We start from the raw sequence: 12,710 nt of genomic DNA, 5'->3' as shown, positions 1-12,710 counted from the left end.
GCATAAAATACGGAATGCATATAATATATAGCACAGAGTGCGTGTGGCTATTAAGTGGGTGTGAGTTAAGGGATATAAATACATTGGTTACAAATATATTCGTTACCCCACAGTGAGGGGATTTTATAGTGTTCTGTATGTGTATTTTGTGAAGGCAAGATGGTGCACTGGTGATAATAAAGTGCAATCTGGATATGTGTTAGTGGAGTATACTGGGTAGCAGCTTATGGTATTGATCAGGTCACTAAATAGCTCGATGTTATTTGTCAGTCCTTACAGTACCTGATATTCCCAGGCAGTCCCCCTCCCTGGTACTGATCAGGCCCAAAACACTGCTTAGCTTCCAAGATCGAACGAGATTGGGCGTACCAGTGTGGTTTGACTGTACTTGAGAGGTAAACATCTTAATGTCATGACCCAATCGCACATAAAACACACATGTACCCAGATCTTTTACGCATATTTTTATTGTGACACAAAAAGGGGGGGGGTGGTGAGGGGGGCGTGCAGAGTGGGCATAGTGACTGGTGAGGATAACGGAATAATACGGCACCTTATAAAAATGGTGCGATTTCATAGCTCTCATTCAGACCCACAGGTTGCAAGGTCTGGAGCTGGAAAATCCAATACATCTCTCTTCTTGAGAGTTTGTTCGCGAGGTCTCCTCCTCTCTCCCCCAGGCGCACCAGCTCGATCGCTTTAAAAGTGAGGTCCTCTGGGTTGGAGTTATGGTATGATGTAAAATGTCTGGAGACTGTATGGCTTTCCACCTTGTTCTTTATATTCCTTATGTGTTCCTGGATCCTCATCTTCAATGGTCTTTTGGTCTTGCCCACATACTTTTTCTTGCAAGAACACTCCAGCAAATAGATGACGGACACGGTATTGCAGTTCATGAATTCCTTGATAGTGTAGAGTTCATTTCCTTCCATATCACTGAAGGTTTTCCGGTTCGGATGTAAGAACTTACAAATATTGCATCTCCCGCATTTATAAGAACCCACACATCTAGGCATAGCGGAGATCTTGGTAGACTTCTCCTTAAGTAGGCTGGGTGCAAGGTGGTCCTTCAGGTTCCTGGATTTCTTGAAGATGATGACTGGTTCGGGCGGTAGAAGGTCTTTGAGGACAGGGTCCATGAGAAGAATATTCCAGTGCGTCTTGAGTGATTTTCTGATGTTCTTCTCATGTTGGTTATAGGTGGTGATAAAGGCGACCGAGTCTTTTTTGGCGTCTCTTGGTTTATATTTCAAAAGTTCATCTCTGTTGACCTTCCGTGTTTTTTCCAGTGCTTTTTCCACAATATGCCCGGGGTATTCCTTGTCTTGGAACCTCTTACTGTAGATTTTAAGTTGATCATCACAATCTTTTGGATTGGTGCAGTTCCTCTTTATCCTCGAGAATTGTGATGCCGGAATGTTATCCTTCCACTTCTGGAGGTGGTTACTCCGGTAATGTAAATAACTGTTCATATCCACCTCCTTAATGTAGTTCTTGGTGGTGATACCCCCATTTTCACCAGTTAATACCAAGTCCAGGTATTCGACTGACTTGTCGTTAGTATTTGAAGTGAAGGTCAAATTAAAATCATTGTGCCCCAACATTTTAAGAACTCATTAAAAGATTCAGTCGTGCCGTTCCAGATAATTAAAATATCATCGATATAGCGTCTGTAAAGCACCACGTTTTCCTTAAAAGCTTCCAGGCTGTATACATGAGTCTCTTCCCAATGTCCCATAAACAAATTTGCAAAACTTGGGGCGAAAATCGTCCCCATAGCTGTGCCACAGCATTGTAAGTAAAAATGGTTAAGAAACTTAAAATAGTTATGACTGAGAATAAAAAGCATAAGATCACAAATAAAATCACGGTGGGTTGGAGTCAGGGTTACATCATTGTTCAGGTATTCTCTGCATGCCGCTATGCCCTTGGAATGTTCAATACATGTATATAGGGATTGAACATCCACAGTTGCCCACATGTATGTATCCTTCCACTCCACTGTTCCAAGTACGTTAAGTATTGATGTTGTATCCTTTAGATAAGATGGCAGTGTTTTAACATATTTCTTCAGAAACACATCCACGTACTCTGACAGGTTGGAAGTTAATGAACCTATGCCTGCCACTATTGGTCTGCCAGGTGGATTCGTCAGTGATTTGTGGATCTTCGGTAAGAAGTAAAAAATGGGGGTAATGGGATTGGATTGCATAAGAAATTGATATTCTTCCTTTGTGATCACTGTGCTCCGTAGTGCATGCAGAAGAATGGTCCTCAGTTCCTCTACAAACGGTTCCTTGGGATCACTCTGGAGTAGTGTGTATGAATTAGCATCCCCTAGTAGTCTTTGTGCCTCTTTTGTATAGAGGTCGTGGTCCATTATGACCAATCCCCCCCCTTTGTCAGCTTGTTTTATGACTATATTGTGGTTCTTCTGCATTTTCTTCAGGGCTTCACATTCACGGTTCCCTAAATTTTTTCCTTCTGTCTTCTTTGGTGCTTTGTCACATAGGTCCTTCTTCACCATGTCATAGAAGAGACTCACATTGCTTCCTTTTGACTCGAGTGGGTAATACTTTGACGTCGGTTTAAGGCCAGATTTGGATCGTTCTTCATAGTTGGTTATAACGGCATCTTCTTTACGTAAGAAATGTCTTTTTAAGGTGAGTTTTCTCACAAATTTATTTAGGTCTATGAAGGTCTCGAATTTATTCATACCAGTTGTTGGTGCAAAAGTCAGACCTTTGCTGAGGAGTGAAACCTCAGGTTCCGTAAGTGTATGCTTGGAAAGATTGAAGATGCCTCTATCTCGTGGATCAGTTAATGCAGGTTTCTTCTTTTCTGGTCTCTCCCTCCTACCGCCCCGTTTTCCTCTTCTTCTAGGAGCCTTCTTTTCATGGGGGATGCCTGTCTGCTGTCTTCCCTCACCATTTTTTGTATTACGTCTTTCATTCGTGCACCTGTTCTTGCAGATAAAAAATCCTGGTCACCTGTGGAGTCTCTTCTTTGTAGGGCTGAGAATCTGTTGTTTGTTTTTATGTGTGGGTTCGATGGGGAGTCCTCACTATTTGTTCTGTTCTTGTTTCCTTTGTTTGGTACCGTTTTCCATTGGTACCTGCCCACTCTGTTTGGTTGATGGCCCGGAGCCTTGAATCGGCTCCAATTCTTCATGTGTCCTTGATGGTAGTCATTTCTGTCCCGAAGAAATTTCTTCTCCTTCCCTCTGATAACTTCCCCTTCAATGTGCTCAAGTTTCTTGTTGAGTACCTTCTCATTGATAACATAGTCCTCCTTCTCCTTAAAACCGCTCATCTCCGTCTCTTTCGTTTTTATTTCGACCTCTAATTCCGCCAAAGTGTCCTTCTTTTTGCGGATAAGGAGTTTCATGAGGTCGATTGAACATCTGTGTAGGATGGAGTCCCATTCTTCTATAAAATCCGTATCCTGTGTGCCAAACGTGGGCTGCTTAAGGAGTCTCAGGCCTCTGGGTACTCTATTGACTGAAATGTAATGTTCCAGGCCTTTAACATCCCACCACGTTTTCACTTCTTTAATGAGAAGTTTCTCCATCCCCCAGAAAAGATCGTCCAGATCTTGGTTGGGTGTCTGAGCGTCCACCTGTTTGTTCTCATTAAATATTTTTTGGCATAAATCATTTCTTCTAACCGTGCGGTCAATGTCTCCAAACATTTCTAGAGAAGATGCTGGAGAAAATACTGGATACACGTCTCACCAGGCTGCTATGTCGGTATACCACAGAGAAATTCGTATAGAGAAGGGAATTGACACAGCGCCACTTGTGAGGTGGGTTCTCAGTAAAATGTAAAAATGAAGTAAATAAATTGCTATTAAAAAACACGCGACCTTACCAAAGGTGTCTGCCAACCCTTAAAAATGCAGTACTGGTACAGGACTGCTGGGAAAACTTAAAAAGGGGGGAATAAGGGTACCGGCGACTGGTGTAATTTAAAATGCAATTGTTAAAAGATTGATTTAAAAGCCAAAAAACTATAAAATGATACAAACAAGTTTTATTAATCACATAAAGGTAGGTTTACACCATAAAACTACTAGTAAAATCCGGAGGTTACAAATGTCTCAGTAAAAAATCTCAGTAAAAATAATAATATGGAATTATAACTTAACTTTTAAAATAGGCACAGGGGGGTCACCACAGGGAGCCCAACGCGTTTCGTCACAGCTGACTTCTTCAAAGGGTAAGGACAGAATGAGATGATGCGCCTATTTATACCCCTGATGTACTGATTCAGGGTTGGTGATGTCATAGCTAGTCATGTGGTATCATTAACATATGTGGTAAACAGAACTACAAGGACACAGAAGTAGTACACATATATAAACTATAGTGGGTATCATGATGTTGTTGCCATAAAAAACGAATGGTTTGTGTGCTTAAACAGTGTTGTAATCGTCCAGAAATGTGCTTTTTGTATTAAATTGCGGCACTTCCGCCACACTTCCGGTGACGGAGGGGACGCGTCACGTGACTCCGGACAATTCCGCCCCACTTCCGGTTGTGTCTGTGCGCATGCGCTGGTGACGTCATCCGCTCAATGTGCTGTGGTCTCTTCAGTTCACAGCAGCTCTAGTCCAGGTCCCCATATTTCACATGTCCATTGAATAGCGGCGGCCATTTTTGTGATGATTATCTCCATAGGAAACATAGGTGAACGTGGTGGCCATCTTTAAGGAGTCCTTGGAGACATCGTCTCATGTTCCATCGGTAGCCATGGAAACCGGACCATGTAATGAGCAAAAGAGAGAATGGTGAAGGCTCATGTGCTGGTTCAATTGTATATATGAATCAATGGATATATATACATATATATACATAGATAAATAAGTATCAATAATATGAATAACATAATATAGGTTAAAACAAGCTGGAATCCAAAGATAAAAAGCATAAAATACGGAATGCATATAATATATAGCACAGAGTGCGTGTGGCTATTAAGTGGGTGTGAGTTAAGGGATATAAATACATTGGTTACAAATATATTCGTTACCCCACAGTGAGGGGATTTTATAGTGTTCTGTATGTGTATTTTGTGAAGGCAAGATGGTGCACTGGTGATAATAAAGTGCAATCTGGATATGTGTTAGTGGAGTATACTGGGTAGCAGCTTATGGTATTGATCAGGTCACTAAATAGCTCGATGTTATTTGTCAGTCCTTACAGTACCTGATATTCCCAGGCAGTCCCCCTCCCTGGTACTGATCAGGCCCAAAACACTGCTTAGCTTCCAAGATCGAACGAGATTGGGCGTACCAGTGTGGTTTGACTGTACTTGAGAGGTAAACATCTTAATGTCATGACCCAATCGCACATAAAACACACATGTACCCAGATCTTTTACGCATATTTTTATTGTGACACAAAAAGGGGGGGGGGGGTGGTGAGGGGGGCGTGCAGAGTGGGCATAGTGACTGGTGAGGATAACGGAATAATACGGCACCTTATAAAAATGGTGCGATTTCATAGCTCTCATTCAGACCCACAGGTTGCAAGGTCTGGAGCTGGAAAATCCAATACATCTCTCTTCTTGAGAGTTTGTTCGCGAGGTCTCCTCCTCTCTCCCCCAGGCGCACCAGCTCGATCGCTTTAAAAGTGAGGTCCTCTGGGTTGGAGTTATGGTATGATGTAAAATGTCTGGAGACTGTATGGCTTTCCACCTTGTTCTTTATATTCCTTATGTGTTCCTGGATCCTCATCTTCAATGGTCTTTTGGTCTTGCCCACATACTTTTTCTTGCAAGAACACTCCAGCAAATAGATGACGGACACGGTATTGCAGTTCATGAATTCCTTGATAGTGTAGAGTTCATTTCCTTCCATATCACTGAAGGTTTTCCGGTTCGGATGTAAGAACTTACAAATATTGCATCTCCCGCATTTATAAGAACCCACACATCTAGGCATAGCGGAGATCTTGGTAGACTTCTCCTTAAGTAGGCTGGGTGCAAGGTGGTCCTTCAGGTTCCTGGATTTCTTGAAGATGATGACTGGTTCGGGCGGTAGAAGGTCTTTGAGGACAGGGTCCATGAGAAGAATATTCCAGTGCGTCTTGAGTGATTTTCTGATGTTCTTCTCATGTTGGTTATAGGTGGTGATAAAGGCGACCGAGTCTTTTTTGGCGTCTCTTGGTTTATATTTCAAAAGTTCATCTCTGTTGACCTTCCGTGTTTTTTCCAGTGCTTTTTCCACAATATGCCCGGGGTATTCCTTGTCTTGGAACCTCTTACTGTAGATTTTAAGTTGATCATCACAATCTTTTGGATTGGTGCAGTTCCTCTTTATCCTCGAGAATTGTGATGCCGGAATGTTATCCTTCCACTTCTGGAGGTGGTTACTCCGGTAATGTAAATAACTGTTCATATCCACCTCCTTAATGTAGTTCTTGGTGGTGATACCCCCATTTTCACCAGTTAATACCAAGTCCAGGTATTCGACTGACTTGTCGTTAGTATTTGAAGTGAAGGTCAAATTAAAATCATTGTGCCCCAACATGTTTAAGAACTCATTAAAAGATTCAGTCGTGCCGTTCCAGATAATTAAAATATCATCGATATAGCGTCTGTAAAGCACCACGTTTTCCTTAAAAGCTTCCAGGCTGTATACATGAGTCTCTTCCCAATGTCCCATAAACAAATTTGCAAAACTTGGGGCGAAAATCGTCCCCATAGCTGTGCCACAGCATTGTAAGTAAAAATGGTTAAGAAACTTAAAATAGTTATGACTGAGAATAAAAAGCATAAGATCACAAATAAAATCACGGTGGGTTGGAGTCAGGGTTACATCATTGTTCAGGTATTCTCTGCATGCCGCTATGCCCTTGGAATGTTCAATACATGTATATAGGGATTGAACATCCACAGTTGCCCACATGTATGTATCCTTCCACTCCACTGTTCCAAGTACGTTAAGTATTGATGTTGTATCCTTTAGATAAGATGGCAGTGTTTTAACATATTTCTTCAGAAACACATCCACGTACTCTGACAGGTTGGAAGTTAATGAACCTATGCCTGCCACTATTGGTCTGCCAGGTGGATTCGTCAGTGATTTGTGGATCTTCGGTAAGAAGTAAAAAATGGGGGTAATGGGATTGGATTGCATAAGAAATTGATATTCTTCCTTTGTGATCACTGTGCTCCGTAGTGCATGCAGAAGAATGGTCCTCAGTTCCTCTACAAACGGTTCCTTGGGATCACTCTGGAGTAGTGTGTATGAATTAGCATCCCCTAGTAGTCTTTGTGCCTCTTTTGTATAGAGGTCGTGGTCCATTATGACCAATCCCCCCCCTTTGTCAGCTTGTTTTATGACTATATTGTGGTTCTTCTGCATTTTCTTCAGGGCTTCACATTCACGGTTCCCTAAATTTTTTCCTTCTGTCTTCTTTGGTGCTTTGTCACATAGGTCCTTCTTCACCATGTCATAGAAGAGACTCACATTGCTTCCTTTTGACTCGAGTGGGTAATACTTTGACGTCGGTTTAAGGCCAGATTTGGATCGTTCTTCATAGTTGGTTATAACGGCATCTTCTTTACGTAAGAAATGTCTTTTTAAGGTGAGTTTTCTCACAAATTTATTTAGGTCTATGAAGGTCTCGAATTTATTCATACCAGTTGTTGGTGCAAAAGTCAGACCTTTGCTGAGGAGTGAAACCTCAGGTTCCGTAAGTGTATGCTTGGAAAGATTGAAGATGCCTCTATCTCGTGGATCAGTTAATGCAGGTTTCTTCTTTTCTGGTCTCTCCCTCCTACCGCCCCGTTTTCCTCTTCTTCTAGGAGCCTTCTTTTCATGGGGGATGCCTGTCTGCTGTCTTCCCTCACCATTTTTTGTATTACGTCTTTCATTCGTGCACCTGTTCTTGCAGATAAAAAATCCTGGTCACCTGTGGAGTCTCTTCTTTGTAGGGCTGAGAATCTGTTGTTTGTTCTTATGTGTGGGTTCGATGGGGAGTCCTCACTATTTGTTCTGTTCTTGTTTCCTTTGTTTGGTACCGTTTTCCATTGGTACCTGCCCACTCTGTTTGGTTGATGGCCCGGAGCCTTGAATCGGCTCCAATTCTTCATGTGTCCTTGATGGTAGTCATTTCTGTCCCGAAGAAATTTCTTCTCCTTCCCTCTGATAACTTCCCCTTCAATGTGCTCAAGTTTCTTGTTGAGTACCTTCTCATTGATAACATAGTCCTCCTTCTCCTTAAAACCGCTCATCTCCGTCTCTTTCGTTTTTATTTCGACCTCTAATTCCGCCAAAGTGTCCTTCTTTTTGCGGATAAGGAGTTTCATGAGGTCGATTGAACATCTGTGTAGGATGGAGTCCCATTCTTCTATAAAATCCGTATCCTGTGTGCCAAACGTGGGCTGCTTAAGGAGTCTCAGGCCTCTGGGTACTCTATTGACTGAAATGTAATGTTCCAGGCCTTTAACATCCCACCACGTTTTCACTTCTTTAATGAGAAGTTTCTCCATCCCCCAGAAAAGATCGTCCAGATCTTGGTTGGGTGTCTGAGCGTCCACCTGTTTGTTCTCATTAAATATTTTTTGGCATAAATCATTTCTTCTAACCGTGCGGTCAATGTCTCCAAACATTTCTAGAGAAGATGCTGGAGAAAATACTGGATACACGTCTCACCAGGCTGCTATGTCGGTATACCACAGAGAAATTCGTATAGAGAAGGGAATTGACACAGCGCCACTTGTGAGGTGGGTTCTCAGTAAAATGTAAAAATGAAGTAAATAAATTGCTATTAAAAAACACGCGACCTTACCAAAGGTGTCTGCCAACCCTTAAAAATGCAGTACTGGTACAGGACTGCTGGGAAAACTTAAAAAGGGGGGAATAAGGGTACCGGCGACTGGTGTAATTTAAAATGCAATTGTTAAAAGATTGATTTAAAAGCCAAAAAACTATAAAATGATACAAACAAGTTTTATTAATCACATAAAGGTAGGTTTACACCATAAAACTACTAGTAAAATCCGGAGGTTACAAATGTCTCAGTAAAAAATCTCAGTAAAAATAATAATATGGAATTATAACTTAACTTTTAAAATAGGCACAGGGGGGTCACCACAGGGAGCCCAACGCGTTTCGTCACAGCTGACTTCTTCAAAGGGTAAGGACAGAATGAGATGATGCGCCTATTTATACCCCTGATGTACTGATTCAGGGTTGGTGATGTCATAGCTAGCCATGTGGTATCATTAACATATGTGGTAAACAGAACTACAAGGACACAGAAGTAGTACACATATATAAACTATAGTGGGTATCATGATGTTGTTGCCATAAAAAACGAATGGTTTGTGTGCTTAAACAGTGTTGTAATCGTCCAGAAATGTGCTTTTTGTATTAAATTGCGGCACTTCCGCCACACTTCCGGTGACGGAGGGGACGCGTCACGTGACTCCGGACAATTCCGCCCCACTTCCGGTTGTGTCTGTGCGCATGCGCTGGTGACGTCATCCGCTCAATGTGCTGTGGTCTCTTCAGTTCACAGCAGCTCTAGTCCAGGTCCCCATATTTCACATGTCCATTGAATAGCGGCGGCCATTTTTGTGATGATTATCTCCATAGGAAACATAGGTGAACGTGGTGGCCATCTTTAAGGAGTCCTTGGAGACATCGTCTCATGTTCCATCGGTAGCCATGGAAACCGGACCATGTAATGAGCAAAAGAGAGAATGGTGAAGGCTCATGTGCTGGTTCAATTGTATATATGAATCAATGGATATATATACATATATATACATAGATAAATAAGTATCAATAATATGAATAACATAATATAGGTTAAAACAAGCTGGAATCCAAAGATAAAAAGCATAAAATACGGAATGCATATAATATATAGCACAGAGTGCGTGTGGCTATTAAGTGGGTGTGAGTTAAGGGATATAAATACATTGGTTACAAATATATTCGTTACCCCACAGTGAGGGGATTTTATAGTGTTCTGTATGTGTATTTTGTGAAGGCAAGATGGTGCACTGGTGATAATAAAGTGCAATCTGGATATGTGTTAGTGGAGTATACTGGGTAGCAGCTTATGGTATTGATCAGGTCACTAAATAGCTCGATGTTATTTGTCAGTCCTTACAGTACCTGATATTCCCAGGCAGTCCCCCTCCCTGGTACTGATCAGGCCCAAAACACTGCTTAGCTTCCAAGATCGAACGAGATTGGGCGTACCAGTGTGGTTTGACTGTACTTGAGAGGTAAACATCTTAATGTCATGACCCAATCGCACATAAAACACACATGTACCCAGATCTTTTACGCATATTTTTATTGTGACACAAAAAGGGGGGGGGTGGTGAGGGGGGCGTGCAGAGTGGGCATAGTGACTGGTGAGGATAACGCGGGAGATGCAATATTTGTAAGTTCTTACATCCGAACCGGAAAACCTTCAGTGATATGGAAGGAAATGAACTCTACACTATCAAGGAATTCATGAACTGCAATACCGTGTCCGTCATCTATTTGCTGGAGTGTTCTTGCAAGAAAAAGTATGTGGGCAAGACCAAAAGACCATTGAAGATGAGGATCCAGGAACACATAAGGAATATAAAGAACAAGGTGGAAAGCCATACAGTCTCCAGACATTTTACATCATACCATAACTCCAACCCAGAGGACCTCACTTTTAAAGCGATCGAGCTGGTGCGCCTGGGGGAGAGAGGAGGAGACCTCGCGAACAAACTCTCAAGAAGAGAGATGTATTGGATTTTCCAGCTCCAGACCTTGCAACCTGTGGGTCTGAATGAGAGCTATGAAATCGCACCATTTTTAAAAGGTGCCGTATTATTCCGTTATCCTCACCAGTCACTATCCCCACTCTGCACGCCCCCCTCACCACCCCCCCCCCCCCCTTTTTGTGTCACAATAAAAATATGCGTAAAAGATCTGGGTACATGTGTGTTTTATGTGCGATTGGGTCATGACATTAAGATGTTTACCTCTCAAGTACAGTCAAACCACACTGGTACGCCCAATCTCGTTCGATCTTGGAAGCTAAGCAGTGTTTTGGGCCTGATCAGTACCAGGGAGGGGGACTGCCTGGGAATATCAGGTACTGTAAGGACTGACAAATAACATCGAGCTATTTAGTGACCTGATCAATACCATAAGCTGCTACCCAGTATACTCCACTAACACATATCCAGATTGCACTTTATTATCACCAGTGCACCATCTTGCCTTCACAAAATACACATACAGAACACTATAAAATCCCCTCACTGTGGGGTAACGAATATATTTGTAACCAATGTATTTATATCCCTTAACTCACACCCACTTAATAGCCACACGCACTCTGTGCTATATATTATATGCATTCCGTATTTTATGCTTTTTATCTTTGGATTCCAGCTTGTTTTAACCTATATTATGTTATTCATATTATTGATACTTATTTATCTATGTATATATATGTATATATATCCATTGATTCATATATACAATTGAACCAGCACATGAGCCTTCACCATTCTCTCTTTTGCTCATTACATGGTCCGGTTTCCATGGCTACCGATGGAACATGAGACGATGTCTCCAAGGACTCCTTAAAGATGGCCACCACGTTCACCTATGTTTCCTATGGAGATAATCATCACAAAAATGGCCGCCGCTATTCAATGGACATGTGAAATATGGGGACCTGGACTAGAGCTGCTGTGAACTGAAGAGACCACAGCACATTGAGCGGATGACGTCACCAGCGCATGCGCACAGACACAACCGGAAGTGGGGCGGAATTGTCCGGAGTCACGTGACGCGTCCCCTCCGTCACCGGAAGTGTGGCGGAAGTGCCGCAATTTAATACAAAAAGCACATTTCTGGACGATTACAACACTGTTTAAGCACACAAACCATTAGTTTTTTATGGCAACAACATCATGATACCCACTATAGTTTATATATGTGTACTACTTCTGTGTCCTTGTAGTTCTGTTTACCACATATGTTAATGATACCACATGACTAGCTATGACATCACCAACCCTGAATCAGTACATCAGGGGTATAAATAGGCGCATCATCTCATTCTGTCCTTACCCTTTGAAGAAGTCAGCTGTGACGAAACGCGTTGGGCTCCCTGTGGTGACCCCCCTGTGCCTATTTTAAAAGTTAAGTTATAATTCCATATTATTATTTTTACTGAGATTTTTTACTGAGACATTTGTAACCTCCGGATTTTACTAGTAGTTTTATGGTGTAAACCTACCTTTATGTGATTAATAAAACTTGTTTGTATCATTTTATAGTTTTTTGGCTTTTAAATCAATCTTTTAACAATTGCATTTTAAATTACACCAGTCGCCGGTACCCTTATTCCCCCCTTTTTAAATATATATATATATATATATATATATGTGTATATATATGTGTACTGTATGTGTGTGTGTGTGTGTGTATATATATATATATATATATATATATATATGTATGCATGTTTAATATACTATGTATATGTGTATATGGGTTCACTACGATCTCCCGGCGGCTGGCCTCCCGGCGACCAGCATACCGGCGCCGGGAGGCCGGCCGCCGGCTTACCAACAGTGTGGCGAGCGCAAATAAGCCCCTTGCGGGCTCGCTGCGCTCGCCACGCTACGCGCGCCACACTATTCTATTCTCCCTCCAGGGGGGTCGTGGACCCCCACGAGGGAGAATAA

The 12,710-nt window shown here is 42.0% G+C and overlaps 4 pseudogenes; 1 reads left to right on the top strand and 3 right to left on the bottom strand.

Moving 5' to 3' along the window:
- Positions 1-270: 270 nt before the first annotated feature.
- On the bottom strand, positions 271-390 carry LOC134964976 (5S ribosomal RNA; annotated as a pseudogene).
- A 4,804-nt stretch (positions 391-5,194) lies between these two features.
- Positions 5,195-5,314, bottom strand: LOC134964975 (5S ribosomal RNA; annotated as a pseudogene).
- A 4,808-nt stretch (positions 5,315-10,122) lies between these two features.
- LOC134964974 (5S ribosomal RNA) lies at positions 10,123-10,242 on the bottom strand (annotated as a pseudogene).
- Positions 10,243-10,993: 751 nt separating this feature from the next.
- On the top strand, positions 10,994-11,113 carry LOC134964973 (5S ribosomal RNA; annotated as a pseudogene).
- Positions 11,114-12,710: the final 1,597 nt, after the last annotated feature.

The sequence above is a fragment of the Pseudophryne corroboree genome, chromosome 9, assembly GCF_028390025.1.
Source record: "Pseudophryne corroboree isolate aPseCor3 chromosome 9, aPseCor3.hap2, whole genome shotgun sequence".
In the NCBI taxonomy this organism is placed as follows: Eukaryota; Metazoa; Chordata; class Amphibia; order Anura; family Myobatrachidae; genus Pseudophryne; species Pseudophryne corroboree.
The sequence above is the reverse complement of the archived record's forward strand: the minus strand, read 5'-3'. Positions and strand labels throughout refer to the sequence as shown.